General features: G+C 41.2%; 1 long non-coding RNA gene across 6 annotated transcripts in view; it reads right to left on the bottom strand.

Moving 5' to 3' along the window:
- The window catches only part of LOC106018465 (uncharacterized), a 54,401-nt gene that overhangs the window by 14,437 nt on the left and 19,563 nt on the right, over nucleotides 1–20,401 (bottom strand). Inside the window, exon 5 of one of the 6 annotated variants that reach the window (XR_005267769.2) lies at nucleotides 18,185–19,355. The exons of the other annotated variants lie outside the window; for them this stretch is intronic. This is a non-coding gene — a long non-coding RNA (uncharacterized lncRNA). Of the gene's footprint in view, nucleotides 1–18,184; nucleotides 19,356–20,401 lie in introns of those variants that run through there. 6 annotated transcript variants of the gene reach the window in all.

Here is a 20,401-nt window from a genome sequence, read left to right as displayed (position 1 = left end):
AAAATCACTTTTGTCAGATATAGCCTTGGTGAGCCAGCTTGGGGTGAGAAACCTTGAGGTTCCATTAACATCTTGACTATCTTCTCCTAAGCACGATACCTCACAAAAGTACAATTCACAGGTGGGAAAAAATAATTCTCATATCAGAAAATCACCCTAGAGTTGTGACAAAAAATCTTAATATACATCCCACCTTTTCTTTTTCTTTCCTTTTTTTTGTTTTTTATGAACTTATAAGAACTGATGCTGTTCATGATTTCTGATCATAACACCAGTGCAATCATTTGTCTAGCGAGGTGGGGAAAAATGCTACATATGTCCTGATTTGATTCCCTCATATTGACTATTCTAACACATATATCTGATAGCTTTGCAGTATTGCCTCATTTCAATTTTATTTCTTCATTTTCTTTTGTCTCATTGGCTCTCTGATGGTCATGCCCTTACGTGTTTTACTCCTTCCAAGGTATTGCTGGATTCTTGAAAAATAACTCACATGGACTCTGCAGTGCAGGACAGTGTGTGGCTGGGTCTATGCTTTTGTACTGGAAAGGATCTGTTGTTTTCTGTCAGCCAGAGAGAAGAGGTAATTTGGTCCTAGTTTCCAAGTAAACTGCAGATGAAAGAGACTTTGCCTGCTTTGTTGTGCTATAACCTTAGGCAACAGCTTTAAAATATATATGATTTTGGTCATTAAAAAAAAAAAAAAAAAAAAGTAGCCTTTTTCTGTCATTTATGTTCTCTATACTTTGTGCCTCATTAGAAACATGAGAGGAATACAGGCACTCCAACATGATGCAGAAGCCCTTCAGCAGCCAGTACATTTTGAGTGTTAAAATGGAAACAGTAAAATGGTAAATGAACATAAAGAACAAAGAGCTGTTCTCTTAGCTTCTATTATTTTCTGCATTTAAAGTATAGTAGTCAGAACAAAATCATACACTTTAAAATTAAGGAAAGAAACTGAATGGTGAAGTTGGCCATGAGTTTTGTAAATGACTGCTGCTTAATAGCTGCAGCCCACTGTGGTTCTCGACAAGAAAATGCACGTCAGTCACGTCACTACCCAGGGAATAATCAGAGACACATCTTCTTACTTCCTTTTGTGGGCAGAGGGTAACTGCCTAAGCTGCCTTCTTGCTACAGAGCAAAGCTAACTCCCCAGCTCTTGAAAAGCAGGCAGTCACAAAATCACAGCATGGCTGAGGCTGAAAGGGATCTTTGGGGTCATCTGGTCCAACCCTTCATTCAAGCAGAGCTACCTAGGGCAGGCTGCCCAGGACCAGGTCCTGGTCTGTGTGGCAACACAGGGAGCAAAGGGGTCTTTCCAGACCAGTGCTGCTTGCTCGAGAAACACTTGCTGCCTTCTCAGGGCACAGGGAAAAGGGAAGCATGCCTTTGATCAGCAAATACCAAGGTGACATTGACTGATTTTCCTCTCAACTCTGATGTGTTGCTTTTCTCATTTTAAGCATCTGAAAGCAATAGAAGAAAGACCATTTTCCCCAGAAGAGAACTCTTCAAGCACTCACATTTGTGCAAACTGATTCTCTCTCTTCTTTTCACAAAAGGAGTTGGCCAGCAATTAGAAAGCAGACAGCACTTTGGGAATAGCTTTTGCAATTTTCTGTTTTAACGTAGCTGCTTCTCAGTTAAATTCCCACAAACAGGAGATGAATATCCTTTCAACTCTGCGTCTGGATCAGCCTCAGCATCATTCATGCCTGTAAGTGGTGCTTTCTACTTTGCAGGTAGAAAGTAACCTACCACAACAACTTTCAAGGTTAATGGAGCTGCACTGGGACACCATGATTTTACCACAGGAAAGCTAATTTCTGTGGCTTTTTACAGGACAGGAAGGAGGATAACCTTGTCTGGTGTTTCTCAGGTAGCTGTTTATTCAACCCTTGCTCTTTCTTCACCCCATAAATGCTCTCTCTCTCACAACTCCTCATCACTGGAAACTCAGAGGAAACTCCAGCCACTTTCTCCTTCTAAATGTCTCTTGCTCCTTGTCAGTCCCATCTCCTGCAGCACATAATCTTTTCTATCCTGTGAGCAGAGTGACTTTACTGCTGGCAGGAGAGATGTTCCACATGGGAATGCTGCTGTACCAGGCGGGCTCCTCTGTTTAGCAATGGTGAATGAGAAAATACTCAGTGCCTACCTTGTATCTATCCATGGTTCACGCTTACTACAGATTTACTTCAAAGCACTCTCAGTCCTGCCCTAGGCTCCTTATTTGTATCCTGTGTCAAATTACACACAGCTCCTAAGCAATAACCACCCAATATATTTTTGTTGTTTTGTCTGGTGCTATTGTTTTTTTCCTAAGTAGACATTACCCCAGCTGCTCCCAGCCTTTAAACCTGTCACTGATTAAAATGTCATGTTCTGGTACGTGGTGTTCTCGCTCATCCCCTGGGATCCAGCTACAGAGCCAATCAATACTCGGTGCACAGTGCACATCACGAGAGGTGCCGCCCAGCCACCTTCACGCAAGCACTTCTCTCTCCCTGGCAGCTTTCCCAGTGGCCCTGCAGACAGCAGACACAGCACAACCGAGAGCAAAAGTAGTTTATTGGCAAAGATGTGCACTGTCACACAAATAGGAGACAGCTGCCCTAACACGTCCTGACAAGGAATCTCCGATTGTACTTGACATCTACATGATATACAGCTCTCCAACTTGCAGACATGTCCTGGGGGAATCCATTGGAGACCCAGTCCCCATGAGAGGCGGGTTAACATGCCAGGAGTTAGCCAGCACTGTTGCTCCCTTGTTAATAGAAACAGCAGCAAATTGCTTTAAAGAGAAAGGCACAAAGTGACCTTCACTGCTGCCTGGCAGTCAGCAGTCTTAAATTGAAGAAGCACAACGCAATACCTTGTAGGTGGCAGAATGGTTTTTAAAATGCTTTTAAAGAACTGAACCATAATAGGCATCTACCCCCACAATATCTCAATTCATCCTAGGACTTCAGCTAGTACGTTTCCCTGTTAAACCCTCTGCAGCAATTGCTCCCGCTACTAAATGCCTGAGGGCTGTGTCAGCTGCACAGTGCAGGCCCCAGAGGCACCAGCAAGGTACAGAATAATGCTGTACTATAGGTGCCACTTCAACGTATGTCTGTCCACTCTACAACCATGGGTATTAGCTTCCCGAACTGCAAAGTGCTATTTAGCCAAGTGGCTCAGCAAACTGTTATTCTTTTAAGAGAAGAGCCAAGTTTAACACAAGGAAAGTACACTACAAATCAAGATGCTGGTAGATTCAGTGAGACAAGGACCATAGCAGAGCAGGGGACACTTATAGCTGATCCAGCCTACTCACGTGTTAAACTGCTCACCCAGTATCTTTGAGAAGGAAGTGAAGCAATCAGGGAAGAGTAAATTCCCAACAACCCTGCAGAGACCGATTCACTTCTTTGAAATCAAAAGGAATTATAAAGTGCTTTAATTTTAGCTACTTATCGAAAAGAACACAAGCAAGGGGAAATAGTCTCAGGTATGGCTGGGACTTCACTCAAAAGCATTCAAGACCTTTTTTTGCTTTGCTTCCCTCTCCTGTTCTGATGACCACCATTTCCTCTGTAAAGGTTGCCTCTAACCTACCACCTTCATCTCTTAGCACTCCTGATATAAGTAAACATACTCACAGGTTGGGATGGTTCTTTTCCACCCATCCCTACTACTCTGCAGCCTTTTTAGAAAAGAATGGGCTTCTGACAACAACACAGATCAGCTCTGTCAGCTGATACCAGCCTTTCCTTGTGCAATAGATTAAGATTTTTATATTAAGCTGTAAATCAACAATGCATGACACATGATCGTTCCAGATATTCTAATATTGTAACACTTCTCCCTGGTGCTTCTCCAAACAGCTTTCCCACCTTGGAGGCTGTTTTTGAGTAGGCTGGTGACAAGTGTCATGTTAGGGACCTTGACCACTGCAGCAGACTGCCAGGCTCTCAGTGAGTGCTCTGCTCTGGCTTTGTCACCTGGGAGGACTCCAGTCTCTGTCCCCCACAAGAAAATATAGCATTCTCACCCTGTGGCCCACCTGACAGGACAGCTTCCTATGGTGAACTACCTAAATCACCCCCTTCCAGTTCAGCTTGACAGCTGGTAACACAAGCTGGCATATTTTGCCTTGGTCTTCCACTTAGCACCATTAAAAAGGAAGCAACACTGAAGTTTGATGTAGACTACACCAGCACAAGCAATAGCTTGACAGCTTTTTTATTCCAACACACAGCACCCTATAACAAGTCTTTGATTTATATCTTTATAGAGAAAAACATTTCAGCCAAATATCTGATTTAATTCTTGTGTACATTAGCTTTGGTTGTTTTTTGATGAATGGAGTGATGTAAAGACAGCATTAGGAAACTTATGTGAGAGGAACAGCTATCAGCTTCCTTTCACTACCATTCATACAGTTCCAAGATCAGGGTAAGCTAAAATCTTACACTGAAAAGTAATACAGCAAACCAAGATCTGATGTACAATGTCAACTATTTTTATTCGCCTGCTGCTGCTTAAGTGACACTCGCTCAATTAAGAAAATCTCTAGGATCTGTCAGCAAGTGCACTAGATGTACAATTATGCTTCATTTTATTTCCAGTCCCATCACACCTGTGGCATTGTTCGCAGGGTTTCTTATAATGGAACCAAGCATCTTCAGACATGCGTTAATATGTTAGCATTGGCTCTCCCTTAAATAAATCTTGAATAGAAAACAGCTTCTGAGTCACATTCCATGTTACAAATCCATCAAGTTCAAAACAGGAAATTCCATTAGCTATAACATACTTCAAGGTAAAGCTCAGGTTGAAAAAATATAAATTATTTTGGCCTTGGTCTGCAGTACATGTTTAAATAAAATACAAGGGACCTCTCAGTCTTCCCAATCTTTTATTTTATAAATATCTATATAATATATAGATATGTATGTAATTATGAATAAATCACTAAAAGAATAATTATGCAATCTAAAAGGCATTTATTCAGCCTTAACCCTGTAGTTTGCCATAATTAAGACTTTGCACAACATCCTGAAGAATCTACGCAGGAAATGTGTAATACATGCTTTGAAAAAATAAACTTCCTTTAACCTTATTAAATGTTTTAAAAACACATTTTCAATTGACTAAATTTCAGTGTGATTTTACTCAGTTGAATGAGTAAATTTAAATTCACTACTGAAGACTTACTTGCTTTGACTGTTTCCTGATTCCTCTAAACCATGTAATGAGGAACAAAAAATCCAACTGCTTTTGCCCCATTGGACACGGAGGCCTGTCCAGTGAGCTTCCACACCAAGACGGAGGCCATCCACCTCCACTCCACTGCCAGCTCTGCCACTGGCTTTCTGACTGACCTCAGGCCTACCCAACACATTCTGTTTTTTCAAAGTAGCATAGAAGTTCATGTCCCTTACCACAGAACTGACATTTGTTCAGTCCTCAAAAGAGCTTGTGCGGGATAGAGCTCATACGCCTGCCTGGCTGATGAGTCCTGTCAGACTGAACTCCTTATAGGCCCTGAGGTACTTACTGCACTAACTGCTGCTACAGCATAACATTAAAACAGAAGAAGCTCCCTTCCATCATCAAGTACCTTTTCAGGGCCAACATAGTACTTTGAAGAACCCTAGCTCCCAGTTACCACTGCCCAAACACAGCAATAAACGTACTTTTGTGGGTGCCTGGACTTGCCTTCCACTACAGAATACTCATGAAAGTTGCAATCTCAGGCTCATGCTGAAAGGTTATGGAGTTGACACTGCTCCAAATCAACTCTTACCCCATCTGCTTCCCTAGCATCTGTTCCCGGAGCATTTCCTGACTCCCCCCAGTGAAGGAAATTGGTCTGCTACATGCTATTGTTGCTCAAGGGATGAGAAAGGAAGAGCCAAAGTTGGCACTACACCAAGCACATAAGCATTGCTCAGGCCCCGTTGAACAAATCCGTTTTGCACAGGGCACAAATCACTGGCAATGATAAAATTTTTGCCTGCCTCTGAGATCTCCATGGAAGTGCCAAGCATGATTCTCACTCCTCTGGTTCCTGGGCAGAGTTGCAATGATACATGACTAAGTTGGGAGGAAGTCATTTACTGTCACTTGAAAATAGAGTTATATGTGTCTTACTAAAGAGCTTGAGACAGTTTGATAAGGTCTAATGCCCTGACTACCTTAGCAGATGCCTTAAGTAGGTCTGTAGGGAAAAAGAACGGAAATTCATGGATGTACATGAACAGTGATAAAGACAGACAGGCTGGAATATGTAGGAAGAAGCAACTGATTTATTAGGAGTGGAAATGAAGGAAATGGAAGAGAATTTGAAACAAAATTAAACAATGTGATTGCAGTCAGGATCATGTTTTTCAAAGCTAAGTGAACTTACAAATGCGTATGCAGTTTAATAGGGTCAAGACAGCATGGTGAGAATGATAAGAAAATGCAGACCAAAAACCAAGGTGCCATTTCCTTTTTGCTCATGGGTGTACACATAATGTACTGACACTGACTAAAACTGGTGACTGAGACCCTAGTTATGTCCTGGTAAAGCCAGAGGATGGATCAGGACAACCAGAGCAATTAGCAGCAGCAGCTAGAGTTCAAAATTCTGAACCAAACCCTCTTTTCCTACAAGTCTGATAAAGATCTGGAGTTGTAATTCTCTAAATTGTCATTAACTAATTTAGTCTTCCCTTGCAATTCTGAACCAGAAGCCCAGGCACAGCATTTAATTAGTGTCTCAATTATCATTTAAATGTTTGCTCATCAAGTTCAATAAATATCAAGTGGCTGAGTTTTGACACAAGTGGCTGTGTCAATGATTTCCCAAGAAGTGGCTTATTTGAAGGTTAGTAATTCAAGCAAAGGGTTCTAAAAAAGCAATTAATCAGTATAAATAATTTTGACTGCAGACATATCCCCTGCAAGCAAGTACCCAATTCATTTGATCTTAACAGACTAGGATGCATTTCATGCCTCACAGCAGCAGACTGGTCCTAAGCTACCATCATCAAGTTCAGAGAGGTCATATCCCTCCTAAACAACATGTTCTACCAAACAAATCACAATTTTACTGTATAAAATGAGCAAGTGATTCACTAAAATAACTACACCAGCTGCTGAAGGAAAGAGGGAGAAAGGTGTGCAGGTCAAACTTAAATATTCTAATGACTTGAAATCTGCTGCTCGGAGGAAATCGCCTTAGATTTGCCTGGTTTCCTTTCAACCATCAGTCATCAGCCTATTTCTTCAAACATCTGTTTCTGATTGCTCTAAGGGAAGGAGACAAGAGTAATGAGAAACTCTCAAACTCATCACACTTTTTTAAAAACAAAGCTGCATCATCTTTAGTTTTGCCTCTAGACTACTGACAAAGTCTGCTACTTGCAGAAAATGTAAAAAAATATATATATAAATAAATCCTTCAGCATAGGCATGTGCAGCAGCTTTGGAGATGAAGACAGAACTGATTTTGTATGTCAAAAGCAAGATACAATTTATCCCACAAAGCAGATACATTCATCATAAACCAAGAAAGAGCAGAATAAAAATGCCAAAATATTCTTTTCCAGTAGTAAAGTTGCCTTGAACTGAAATTTCTAACTTATCTATCCTCTACATCCCCTAACAGACACCTGCACAAAAGTGATATTTAGATGAACAAACATCAGTAAGCCTTCCACAGCATTTTTCCCTGTAAGGAGGGGAAGAGAGGAACAAAATCTTCAGTCTCTAAGACTGACTTGTGGAGGTCAGAGACAAAGGCAGGACATGGGGCCATCAAAGTTCGTGAGCTGAATAGGTCTAGTACATCTGCCTGATCCTAATGCAGGATCCACACGACACTGCAGAAAGTCCAAAAGCTCACTGCCTGGGTTTGCTGGAAGAAAACTACTTCCCAGCCCTTGTCTCTCAGCCTGATGCATGGTCTCTGAGCAGACATACCACTGCAGAACTAGAGGGAAGGGATAATACACTACTTGCAGCTAATGTTTCTCTTTACAGCATCCCATTTCCAGCCACAGCCAATGCCTAGTCTTTGAGAGGAAGATATTACCTTAATGAAGTTCTTCAATACGTAAATCATACTGAAGCACAATACATATAAGCTTGCTCCACTTTGAAACGTGAAACAATCGAATGATCTTTAACCATTGGGTTTTGCTGCACTCTGACATCAAACCCCTCTTTTCTTTTCCAACCATGACAATGAATGACTTACCAAGTCTCATTGGCAAGCTTGTCATGCCACCCTAAATTATACTGAGCACTGTTGCGCTTGCCACTACAACTGAAACACTGACCTGCATGACCAGCAGGTTGAGGGAGGTACACAGAGGTATACCAGTTCTGAATTTGTTTTCTGGTAACACCTTGTCTGATCTAGATATGCTATTTTTGCTTTGGAATTGTTGTTGAGAGAAAAGTCAGGTGTCATATGCGTATGTCTGTATATCTCCAGGTATCTTGGAGAAACCCAAGCAAACTTTACCAATTCAATTTCCTTTGTTCATCAGATATGCATTCCTACAAAGAGACAAAATGAATTTCACTGAGGACATCAAGGTATGATTTTCTATGACAGTTTTAGTCCAAGTCTTTGTACCAAATTCACTGTTTCATTAAACCGCTCAGCTGCCAAACTAGCCAATTACCGTTTCCACTAACCATTTTATTTACTTCATTCATTTATTATCACAAGCTTTACCTGTTACAGGCAGAGATTTATGTAGTTGTTTGCAAACAGATAATTAAATTCATTGCAAGTTTCTCTCACAGTCTTTCCTCAGGCTTTTGCCAAGTACAGAAGAGGCTTAAAATCAGCAATCAAATTCAAGACTCAAATGACTAAAGATTACACTTTGTGCTAATGAAATTGAACTAAAACAGCCTGGCACCAACTGTAGTGATGATATGAAATAAGGATATACAAACCAATGATTCTCTGGTTGTTAACCTAAGAAAAACAATTTTTTGCCCTAATTAGAATGATTTTTTGTCTTTCTTTAAGAAAAAAAAGACAAGTGGGTTTTGTTTGCACTGAAATAAAATATTATGTTTCCATAATGGTGATTTTAACCTAAAGCAATGCAATAAAAAGGACATGGAGCATTATTCACCAAAGAAAGGAAAACAAATCGACTGATGCCTGATGCCCTCTCCCCTCTCTAGTCAGATATTAGAGAGCTTACTGAGAAATGTGGGAGCTATTCTGCTGTGCGCTCAAGAGGATACAAACTCATGTCTCTCCTTGACAAGAGAGCAGTGGCTAGAGCTGTCACTCAATGCCCACAGGTGATCATAGCACCTTTCTTCATCAGCACTGCCTCCTTTTTCCCCATGTTTCTGAGCTGGGAAGGGACTGTTTCACCCACCCAGTGCTTCATTGCCTTGTCTGCTCTAATTTCTAAGACAGCCTGTTAGGAATTATTAACCTCTGAACTGGGTAAAAGACTGAAAGGTGACAGGCTGTAGCACATCTCCAGCTCAAGCAGTTACTACCAGCTGGCATAGATATGCAGAGGGGCAGAGGTGAAAGGCAGCACATGCAAGTGACAGCACAGCCTGGACCTCTAACTTAGTTTGTTCAGTGACTTAAGTGTCTTAGATCCATGATGAAGTTCCCCAAATGCTCAGACATTACAGGTTATCTCTGAATCATAACCACTGCAAAATGCCTTAACTTGTTAGGCAACAATATATGCAGCAGTAGCAAAGAAAAATGCTGCACAGCGTTGCATGCCAGCCTTACAATACAGGAACAGGTTAACTTTCCCACCCCTCAGTGCACTGAAATAATTCTCTCCCCTCACCCACATTTTGTGCATTAACATAAGCCTTGTTCAGGATTGACAGCTTCCCATTTCTAGGCAGGGAGTAATGCAGAAGTGAGAAATGTACAGTGCTGTAGTTATGTGGAAAGGAATAGAGGCTGTATGAGCTAAACCCTGCCAGAAAAATTCTGGCATTATAATCCTTAATGTTGTCTTGGATGGCATTTGAAAAACACAGAAAATAACTGGTGTTGAAAACAGTGAAGTGTACTTTCCACCTGCCCCATGCTGCTTCTCGTCTCTCAGTCTACTTGTTGAAAAATGCCCTCAACTAACCAGAAATACTACAAAGAAACTTCAAAAGAAAAAAAAATCAATCTGCAACCTGTTGCAGGGCAGAAACAGAGGGATGTGTTTGGGCGCAGCCTGTTTTTCGGTCCCAGGGCCAGAGACCAGTCTGCCCACCCACACCAGGGCATCTGTAAGGCAGAGGCCATCCTGGGGTATAAAGACATTGCTTTCTTGGTTATCAACAGAGCCTTTTCCCAGGCTCCCACCAATCACATCTAACAGTAGCAGCCCATAGCCAAAGAAGCCAAATATTAGTCTTTGAAAGTAATATCTTCTAAAGGGTAGAGGCAACAGATGTCCTTGTGTTACAGTTCTAATATAAATATCAAGCCCATTGCTTCTGTTGCCAGGCATTTGGATTGTGACTTCAGTTTTCCCACAAAGGGAATGCATAAGCAAAGCACAGATGGGAAAATATCAGTTGAGCTACCAAAAAAAGTCACTGCATTCTCTTCCCCACTCCCCTACTCCCCCCGCCCCCCCCAAAAAAAAAAAAAAAAAAAAAAAAAAAAGGAACATTTTGGAAAAACACAAATGTGGCTCAAAATTAACTGATAAGTATTTTTAATAATTCAAATAGAGGAAATTTGTAATTAAGATTTTCAAGGATGTAAAGTCAAGAAGGCCATGCGGCTTTTTTTTTTTTTTTTTCCTAATCAAAATATACTTTTACATTACTAAATATGAGTTGATTCCTAGAATGAAAACTGAACCCATTCTCACTTTTCTGGGCATATCTAGCACTTTGAAGAATCACTCTGATGACATCTAAGCAGCAACTATTATTTTTACTCCATTCCAAGAGAGCAATGAACCATGTTCCAAATGTTTTCAAGACTTAGATGAGGATTTTCAACATACTTAAAAATTTTCTTTTTTTTTTTTTTTAAATAAGAGATTTAAATTCCCTGGTATGCTCTGTCTTCGAATTTATATATGCACTGCTAAAAATCTTCTCAAAGTAAGTATTACAAACTAAAATAATTTAGTTGGAAGGAACCTCTGAAGATCATCGAGTCCAACTGACTCACTTTTTCAGGGCTAACCAGAAGTTAACACATTTTTGGGGGCACTGTCCAAATGTCTCTTGAACACTGGCAGGCATGGGGCATCAACCACCCTAGGAAGCCCGTTCCAGTGTTTGACCACCCTCTCACAGTAAAGAAATATTTCCTACTGCCCAGTGTGAACCTGCCCTGGCACAGCTTTGTGCCCTTCCCAGGAATCCTGCCAGTGGTGATGAGGGAGCAGAGACCAGCACTTCCCTCTGCACTTCCCCACCTCAGGACATAGCAGAGAGCAGCGGGGTCACCTCTCAGCCTCCTTCTCTCCCAGCTGGACAACCCAAGTGCCCTCAGCCTCTCCTCACACAACATGGCCTCGAGCGCTCTTACCAGCTTTGTTGCTCTCTGCTGGATGCCTTCAAATACCTTCACATCCTTTTCATACTGTGGACTGGACTAAGGCAGGCAGCCTGAAACAGCACTGCCCTGTGCATATGATTTTCTTACATTCTACCATATCATTTGCAGCCTCAAGGACTTCAATGTCTGCTGTTCATACATGGAAAAAAAGTGTTTTACAAGTTCTGTTGCCCTAATGGCCTTTACCACACAAGGAAAGAAAGTTATGGTAAAGCAAAGGAAATTTATAGCTGAAAATTTATAGCCTCCAAGAACAAGTGGAATCAGGAATCCCAGAAAACATGGAGAAGTTTACAAGTAGCAATAAACATCTTTTTTTTCCAAAAATTAGGATCCTTCAAGCTAGTCTCTGACATATCAGAACTTTTAAGAGCTTTCTCAAGATCTGTCAACAAGATTAAATGAAGGCAAACTGAAATACAGAAAGTTACACTTAAACAGAAGAAAAACTTGTTTTACTGTAAGGGTGGCTCAATCTCTAGAGCATGTTGCCTGAAAAAGCTGTGGAGTGTCCACCTGGGGAGATATTAAAAACCTGATTAAACACCATCCTGGAAAACCTGCTCTAGTTAACTAAATGATCTATGATTCTCTGATCTCCAGATGCTCTTTCCAACCTCAATTTTTCTCTGTATGATTCTGCATAATAGGCAAAATCATATGCACAGGGCAGTATGTTTGTAGTCTGCTTGCCTTAGTCTACTGACTCTGGTACAAACAATGGAAATCCACATCTTTCAAAGCTTATTTGAACTGTGGCTCCCACCTTGTTCCTTGAAAAACACAGAAAAAAAAAGTTTTTCCTTTCAGTTTAGTAAAATTACACACTCACAGCCAAAAACGTCCATTTATTCTCAGAGTGAATAAAATATACCTATAATTTATTGTGCCAGACTTGAGAAGGGGTAAAGTTGTCAAGTCATCCATGTGACATATTATTTCACCAGTCATTCAAAAAAAAAATAATCTTTGGCTACTCTGTGAGATTGCTCAGATTGAGCAGATTTATTAACACAAAACATAGTACTGAACACTTCTTACATCACCCTTTAAAAACAGCTGGGCCTAATGCACATCCCAGAAGTCAAGCAGTAAATACTGTCTCTTTCTGCTGACTTGAGTCAGTTTTGGATCAGTGATCAACTTGACATTTTCATTTCACAAGAATTTAAGAAAAACAGAGTAAAAGGAATCACACTAGGGGGTGTAGATAGTTCCTGTAAACTATATTTATCAGAATGACAAAGCTCAGCCACTAGCAGCATGCTTTACATCTAGATTTCATTCCAAAATGGCCTTCTGTCTGAACATGTCCCTGATAACCTACAGAAGTCAACTGATAAGACTGTCTGAATGGGTGAAAATTAGGAGGTACATTTTGATATATATATATATATAATATATATTTATTAAAGATGAAATATCAAAGCCTGGAAAGACGCACTAAGTATCTCTTGTCAAATGTTCAGGACAGAAATCTTACTCCCCTGAAGCCTTGAATCTAAGCAATGATTTTATGAGCATGATTTCAAAATATGTACCACTGCTCTTATTGCAAGTTTATATCTCAGGGCTTGAATCACCAGGAAAAAGGCACCCCAACAGATTTTAGGGATGGAAGCTGAGACTTCTGAGGCAATGCCAACTCACTGGCTTTCTGTTTTATGGCTTGACTGACTTTGCAGCGGATAAAAGCTACAGCCTATGCAATTGGCAACTTTCTCCCATAGAATGAAGTCTTACTCTTTGAGGAGTTATGTTCCCGATCAGGTTCTTGTTTCGCTAAATACTTCTTTTAACTGCAAGATACTTGACCTGCAGTAGAGTCAGGTAGAAGGGAAGTAATAGAAATCAAATAGAACAAACCTCAGATGTCCAAGAGCAATTGGCACTATTTGTTCAAGTGGAAGAAAACCATGCTAAATACAATAAGTGCTTCACACATAAGTTGTGTTCCCATACATTAAGGAAGTACTCCTTACAATGTTTTTTACTCCCTTTAAGCTACACCTTCACTATAGATTTTGGAAGACACATACTCAGATTTTGTTACAAATGAGGACATACATACCTAGGCTTTAGCAGCCCAACTATTGAGGAGTATAGAAGTACATGGTTATTCCACTTTTATCAATACGAAAAGATTTGAGATTCTCCAGTAACAATTTGCTACTCAAATACTCCACCATTCTGCAGCTGTCACAGAATCACAGAATCACAGAATTTCTAGGTTGGAAGAGACCTCAAGATCATTGAGTCCAACCTCTAACCTAACACTAACAGTACCCCCTAAACCATATCCCTAAGTTCTACATCTAAACGTCTTTTGAAGACTTCCAGGGATGGTGACTCCACCACCTCCCTGGGCAGCCCGTTCCAGTGCCTAACAACCCTTTCAGTAAAGAAATTCTTCCTAACATCTAACCTAAAACTCCCCTGGCGTAACTTTAGCCCATTCCCCCTCGTCCTGTCACCAGGCACGTGGGAGAACAGGCCAACCCCCACCTCGCTACAGCCTCCTTTAAGGTATCTGTAAAGAGCAATAAGGTCACCCCTGAGCCTCCTCTTCTCTAGGCTGAACAAGCCCAGCTCCTTCAGCCGCTCCTCGTAGGACTTGTTCTCCAGGCCCCTCACCAGCTTCGTCGCCCTTCTGTGGACCCGCTCAAGCACCTCGATGTCCTTCTTGTAGCGAGGGGCCCAAAACTGAACACAGTACTCGAGGTGCGGCCTCACCAGAGCCGAGTACAGGGGGACGATCACCTCCCCTAGCCCTGCTGGTCACACTGTTTCTGATATAAGCCAGGATGCCGTTGGCCTTCTTGGCCACCTGAGCACACTGCTGGCTCATATTCAGCCGACTGTCCACCATCACTCCCAGGTCCTTCTCTGCCTGGCAGCTCTCCAACCATTCCTCTCCCAGCCTGTAGCTCTGCTTGGGGTTATTGCGCCCCAGGTGCAGGACCCGGCACTTGGCCTTGTTGAACTTCATACAGTTGACCTCAGCCCATCGGTGCAGCCTATCCAGATCCTCCTGCAGAGCCTTCCTACCCTCGAGCAGATCGACACACGCACCTAGCTTGGTGTCATCTGCAAACTTACTGAGGGTGCACTCAGTGCCGTCATCCAGATCATTGATGAAGATGTTAAAGAGGACCGGCCCCAGCACCGAGCCCTGGGGGACGCCACTAGTGACTGGCCTCCAACTGGACTCGGCTCCATTTACCACAACTGTCTGCAAAGGAAAACCCATTTATTGATCTCTCCTGCACCCTCACAGCCAGCATGAGGGTCAAAGGATGAGTTTCTTATCAACAGATGAAACTGTGGCAGCACAAGGAATAAGTCACTTCCATCTTCCCTTGTGGCCAACGTGAAAGCATTTAGACACCAGGGAAATCTCTGTATAATGCTCTCACATGCTTTGACAGCTTAAGATATGCAGAGATCATTTCCACCACCGCCAAGTAAATATGGAAGGTTTTAATTGCTATGAAGGAGGTGCAAACTCATTTTAAGGAAGAGATATAAAATTGTCTCTAGAAGAACAGTTGGATGATTCCTGGAAATATGTCTGATTCCACCAAAGAGTAAGAAGCAATGCTTTTCAGTTCTAATTAAGAGATAAAAACTACTTTCAGTGGTCCAGCAGCTAGGACAGGGATCGCTCTGTCGAGATCCATCATTGCCTGTATGGGCTTGGAAATAACTTTTAGAGGCCGGAGGAAGGGCATGGGGGAAGGCGGGCGCTGTCCAAGGTGCTTCCCAGTGCTCCCCAGCCGCAGGAGTCATACGGCACCAGCAGGCACAGGCAACAAAGGGCTCAACTGCAGACAGAGAAGGTAGCCTGAGTCTGACAGTCCTAAAATTAACAGCATCAACTGCCCTCCTTCCCCATGCCCAATAGTCTTGCAGAGAGTGCATTCCTCTGCCCTGTGATACTAACCTGCCAAGAATACCCTCTGTTCAGTCCACCATACACAACATACAAATGCTTATTTTGCTGGTTCTTACAACAAAATTAGTCATGCAATGCATTCTTCTACCCCATTTTTCCATATTCAGTCTGCTTGTGGTCACTGCACTGAGCCTGCTGGAGTTCAAGAAGTGTTTGGACAATGCTCTCAGACATTGGTCTGACTTTTTTGGGTGGTCCTTTATGGACACAAGAGTTGGACTTGATCCTTGCAGGTCCCTCCCAACTCAGGAAGTTCTATGATTCTCTACTTTCTTAACCATCATACAAGATGAGCAGAAAGGGCAGGTGGAGAAGACAATCTTGATCCTTGTTTAAAAAAAAAAAAAAAAAAAAAGAGAGAGAGAAATCCCCCCCCCCCCCCCCCCCCGCAAAACAAAACAAACAAACCAACATACAAATAGCCCAAGCCAGAAACAGTCTGCTGACTTGAAGTGACAGTCAATACACTGCTTTGCCTTGGTCAGGATCCCTGTTCTGCTCCCCATGATGCAGTGTCTGTGCTTGTGGCTGGCCCCAAGGCTCATTGGGCATCACCTTAGGGCCACTGAAGAACTCTGCCATTTCCCCCCAGCTTGGGGTCACCCTCACATCAAGAGCAGCCTTACCCCTGTTTCAGCTTCAGAGATTGGGTCACTGCTGCTCTCTGGGCCTTTCATCAGGTCACTAAATCAGGATCAGATCATCAGTGGAGAAGCAGATAGCTATAGTTACACTTAAACTTTCAGGAATCCCATTTCACTGTCTAAAGCATCACACTTTCATGAAGAAAACATTCATCCAGCTGAAATAGGCAGCCTACCCATGCAAAGAATTTTCTTGCTCTTCTGTCACATAAAAGCTATCGATGTCATTCTTCACCATGTGGTTTTGTCCTGCTTCCAAGTATTCCCAAAGACATCATTTCACACTCCTCTGCTTTCATCCATCCTCCCTATAACTTCTTTTGCATGACACCTCTTGTTCCTTTCTTTCTATAAAGAAATATAGCCAAATGGCATAAGCCCATTACATAAGACAACAGCCAACACCCCAAAGCATCTGTTATGACCTTGTTTCTGATATTCCTCTTTCTCACCAACACCCCTGTGATATTCTCTGGATGACTACATTTTCAGACAAGAGCTATATTACTATCACTTTTCCCTAATGTAATGTCATGAGAACTACCATGCCACGTTGTCAATGGCAATCATTATAACAACAACTTCCAGAAGAATTATTTTGCAACTAAGTTAAATATCTAAAGTAAGAGCAAGTACAAGTGATGAATGCATAAGAGCTGTCAAATCCCTGTAATTAGTACCATATTCAGTACTAAAAGAAAAGCCTGAAAAGCAGCACTGAATTCTAGAGTTTTATTATTGCGGAATAGGAGAGAAGAAACATCAAAGAATGACTGACAAAGCTTCTGGGTGCAGTCATTACCTGAAATCTGAAAATTAAAAAAAAATTCTTGCAGATTTACTGACTACATTAGAATAGAGACAGTTTTTATTTCCATTTTAGTCACCTTGCAGAAAAACTCAAAACGGCAACATACAGTTCTGCCAAAATCAAGCTCAATTTATTTTTCTCCAATCTTCTGTTCCCTTCCCCACATTTAAAGCAAGAGCAAAAGGCCTTTAAGCCAAGGCTTCAACATATATGCCCAGATGTGAATGACATACTTTTCATCAGAGGTGTATTGATGAGTAGACAAAACTTTTTTTTTTTTTTTTTTTTTTTATTTCCCCTACTAAGGTGAACTTAAAGCAACATTTTCATTGTAGCTGTAAATAACCTATAAACTGTCCAGGAAGTGGGATCCAAAAAAGTAGCAGACAGAACTCTACATGTTACAATGAACACACAACCCCCAGTGACAAAACCTTTATTCAAAGCCACATTTTTTCTCCTCCATAGAGGACTTGGTACAAGTGTGGCTCAGGGGTTAGTCTTTGCTTAAGGCGCAGTCAGACAAATAAATGAAATCACAAGAAAGCTTCACTGGCAATCTTTACTCCCATTTCACAATTAAGGTTGTGAAGCGGATGGAAAATCCTCTCTGGGATTGGAAACATTTGTCCATCAGATGCTTGTGCCAGCACAGAGGCAGCTGTGCCAAATGAAGATACTGCGAGTGCTGTATTCTACCTGCAGTTTGTCTCAAGTACCAAGGGCTGCGTTTCTTTACCCTGTTACAAAGTGCTGTTTTGGTAGCACCCTAAGGGCCTGCAAATTAGTCAAATAATTCCTGAGAAAGATAGCCTTAATTTTAAGCACCATCTTTCTGAGCTGGAATCACAAGCAGTGAAATCACATGTAAAAAGAGGGGCTGCCAGCCTAGTCTTCGAGTATCATCATTGTTATTGACTTTTCTATATGGAATATAGAAAAAATCCTATGTGCTTATCACTTCGTACACCAATGCATTTATCAGATGATCTGTTTGAAACAATTTAAATGATTTTCAGGAGCATCTTCAGTCTGCTTGGGCTCCGCTGGCTATCCATTATTGGCTGGAGTTGGGAAATCCATATGCCAGGAAACAACTAAGTAAGTATATTTAATTAAAAGCAATCTTAAAAAGCATAGCTTTTAATAATTAGGATGTTATAAAGGAAACCCAGATCCTTCAGGGAGATCAGAAATACCTAAAGCTCCAGTGGTGTTTGTCTGCAAGTCAACCCACAATTAGCCAGATTTAAAGGCTCTGGCTCCATACAAATTGATTGTCCATAAAAAGAATAACAGTTCCATCAGCACTTTTTGCTGTATCCTGAGCTTTGACAGGTTGAAGAATTATGTCCCCCACAGAGCCACACCACATATGAGCACAGAGCCCACATGGCCAAGTTGCATTGCTCTTTCTCACTCAATACAAGCAAAACCGCCTTCCTCTTACCTCTCAGCAATTTCCGAGTTCCATTTTTGTAAGCTCTTCAGCTATAATCTATCACTAACCAGAAAGAAACCATGTAAAACCTATCATCTTCAGCCTTACTAGAAGCTCCTTCCACTCAAACAGCAAATTGATATCAGGACTCATAAGATATCATTCAGATCAGATCTTTTTAATGAAAATGTGGCCCAGTACAAAAATTATTAGATTCTGTCTCTCACTTTTCACCTGCACATTCAGTCCATAGACTCGTTAGCATAAGGACTTCCTACAGGCTTTCATAACCTGCTAAAACTCCCACTATGCATTATGGCCTTCACATATTAGAGCTGCATAATATTACTAACAGAACATGAAGGGTAATTTACTGACAAATGACTGTAATTGAACACACAATCTACCAACCATGTTCTAACAGAAAAATACATTCTATATAATGCAGAAATACCATATCAAATTTTAAAGGAGGGAATGAAGTCAGCAAGGCAGAGTTAATGACATCTATTAATTATAGATAGTCCAGACATACTCTTGCCTGACTTGTTTTTAACTTTCATCAACACAGAATCCAAAAGCTGTGCCTCTGCATGCCACTTCCACTGTGGATTTTCTATCTTCATCATCAGCTAACTTTATTGAAACCCATTCTGAATCACAGAATCATAGATTCTCCTCTGTTGCAGTACATGTTCTCACCTATCCACTAATGACATGGAATAAAAATGTATGTATATTCTTTTACAAGGCAGTATCCTTTTACATATTTGAAGGTTGCTATTGCATTCCCTCTCAGTCAATTATTCAAGGTGCTTGTGAGTGGCCACAAGTTATCCAGACCTCGTCTTCTTATTTTCCCCCTCAAGGCTTCTTCCAATTGATCCTTCTCTTTCTCATGTGTGATGCTGAAATCCAAATACGTTATGCTGCTTGAAGAGTAAACAGTACTGAGTATAGAGGCAGACTAACATCAAGCATCTTTATAGGCAATACTTCTAGTTACACTGTGGAGTACACCACCTTTGCTGCAATTTGCACAAGTGAAGATGCAGAGCTACCTAATCTGAGATTGGATCTCACGCTATCAAAAACTAGATTAAAAAAAACGTATCCTCACACTTTAAAAGGACTCTCAATATTTCAAAGAGCTGATTTATTAATGCTGTCTACTTGATAGGAGACATGACATCCAGCAATGAAAACTTCCCAAATTTTATTCCCATTAGTTGTCACACCATTGGGATGGAGTTATAATATGTATGTCTAATTTTTGAATGCTTTTTCGTGCACCTATTTTCAAAGGAAATCCACATCATCAAGCACATCTCTGATTTAACATATCCCTGTAGGCCTCAAAGAAGCATGACTATTGCTTATTTGGCATCTTTGTCTTCAGAAGATGAAGTGGCAAAGACAAGCAGCCACAGCACTTCTAAGCAAAGCAGATTCTATTACAAAATGGTAGTAATATCAAGAGGGGCAGTGATTAAACTGTGGATAACTGAACTACCTGTATATCCAGAAGGAATGAATCTCAAAAACAAAAAGAGCAGAACAAAGAGAAAGAGCAGAACAGACCCCACATGTCCCAGCCTCTAAGAAAATTAGAAGACGACCAAGAAATTTAAAAATATCCAAGTTATTACTATAAAGAATGAAGGCATTTGCATTGACCTATGCCTAGCCCTCAGGCACAGCATCCTCTGGCTTCTTACAGAATTTGCTACTGTACTCAAACATGACACCATTTTGCGGTGGCTGTAGGTCATGCCAGATTCCCACTGTCCCCTCACAAATGCACCCAGTAACTATCATCTGCTGGAATTTAAAGCAAAGGGTCATCCATGTATTGGACGGCATTTTGTCTCTTGACTTCCAAAATCATCAGAACATAATCCTAACTTCCAAATACATCAGTGCTACCCCTCAAGCTGAAGACAAAGTTATACTTTATGGACTCACGATCTCCCTG

The sequence above is a fragment of the Anas platyrhynchos genome, chromosome 1 (assembly GCF_047663525.1).
Source record: "Anas platyrhynchos isolate ZD024472 breed Pekin duck chromosome 1, IASCAAS_PekinDuck_T2T, whole genome shotgun sequence".
Lineage (NCBI taxonomy): Eukaryota > Metazoa > Chordata > Aves > Anseriformes > Anatidae > Anas > Anas platyrhynchos.
This window is presented reverse-complemented; position numbering and strand designations above follow the sequence as displayed.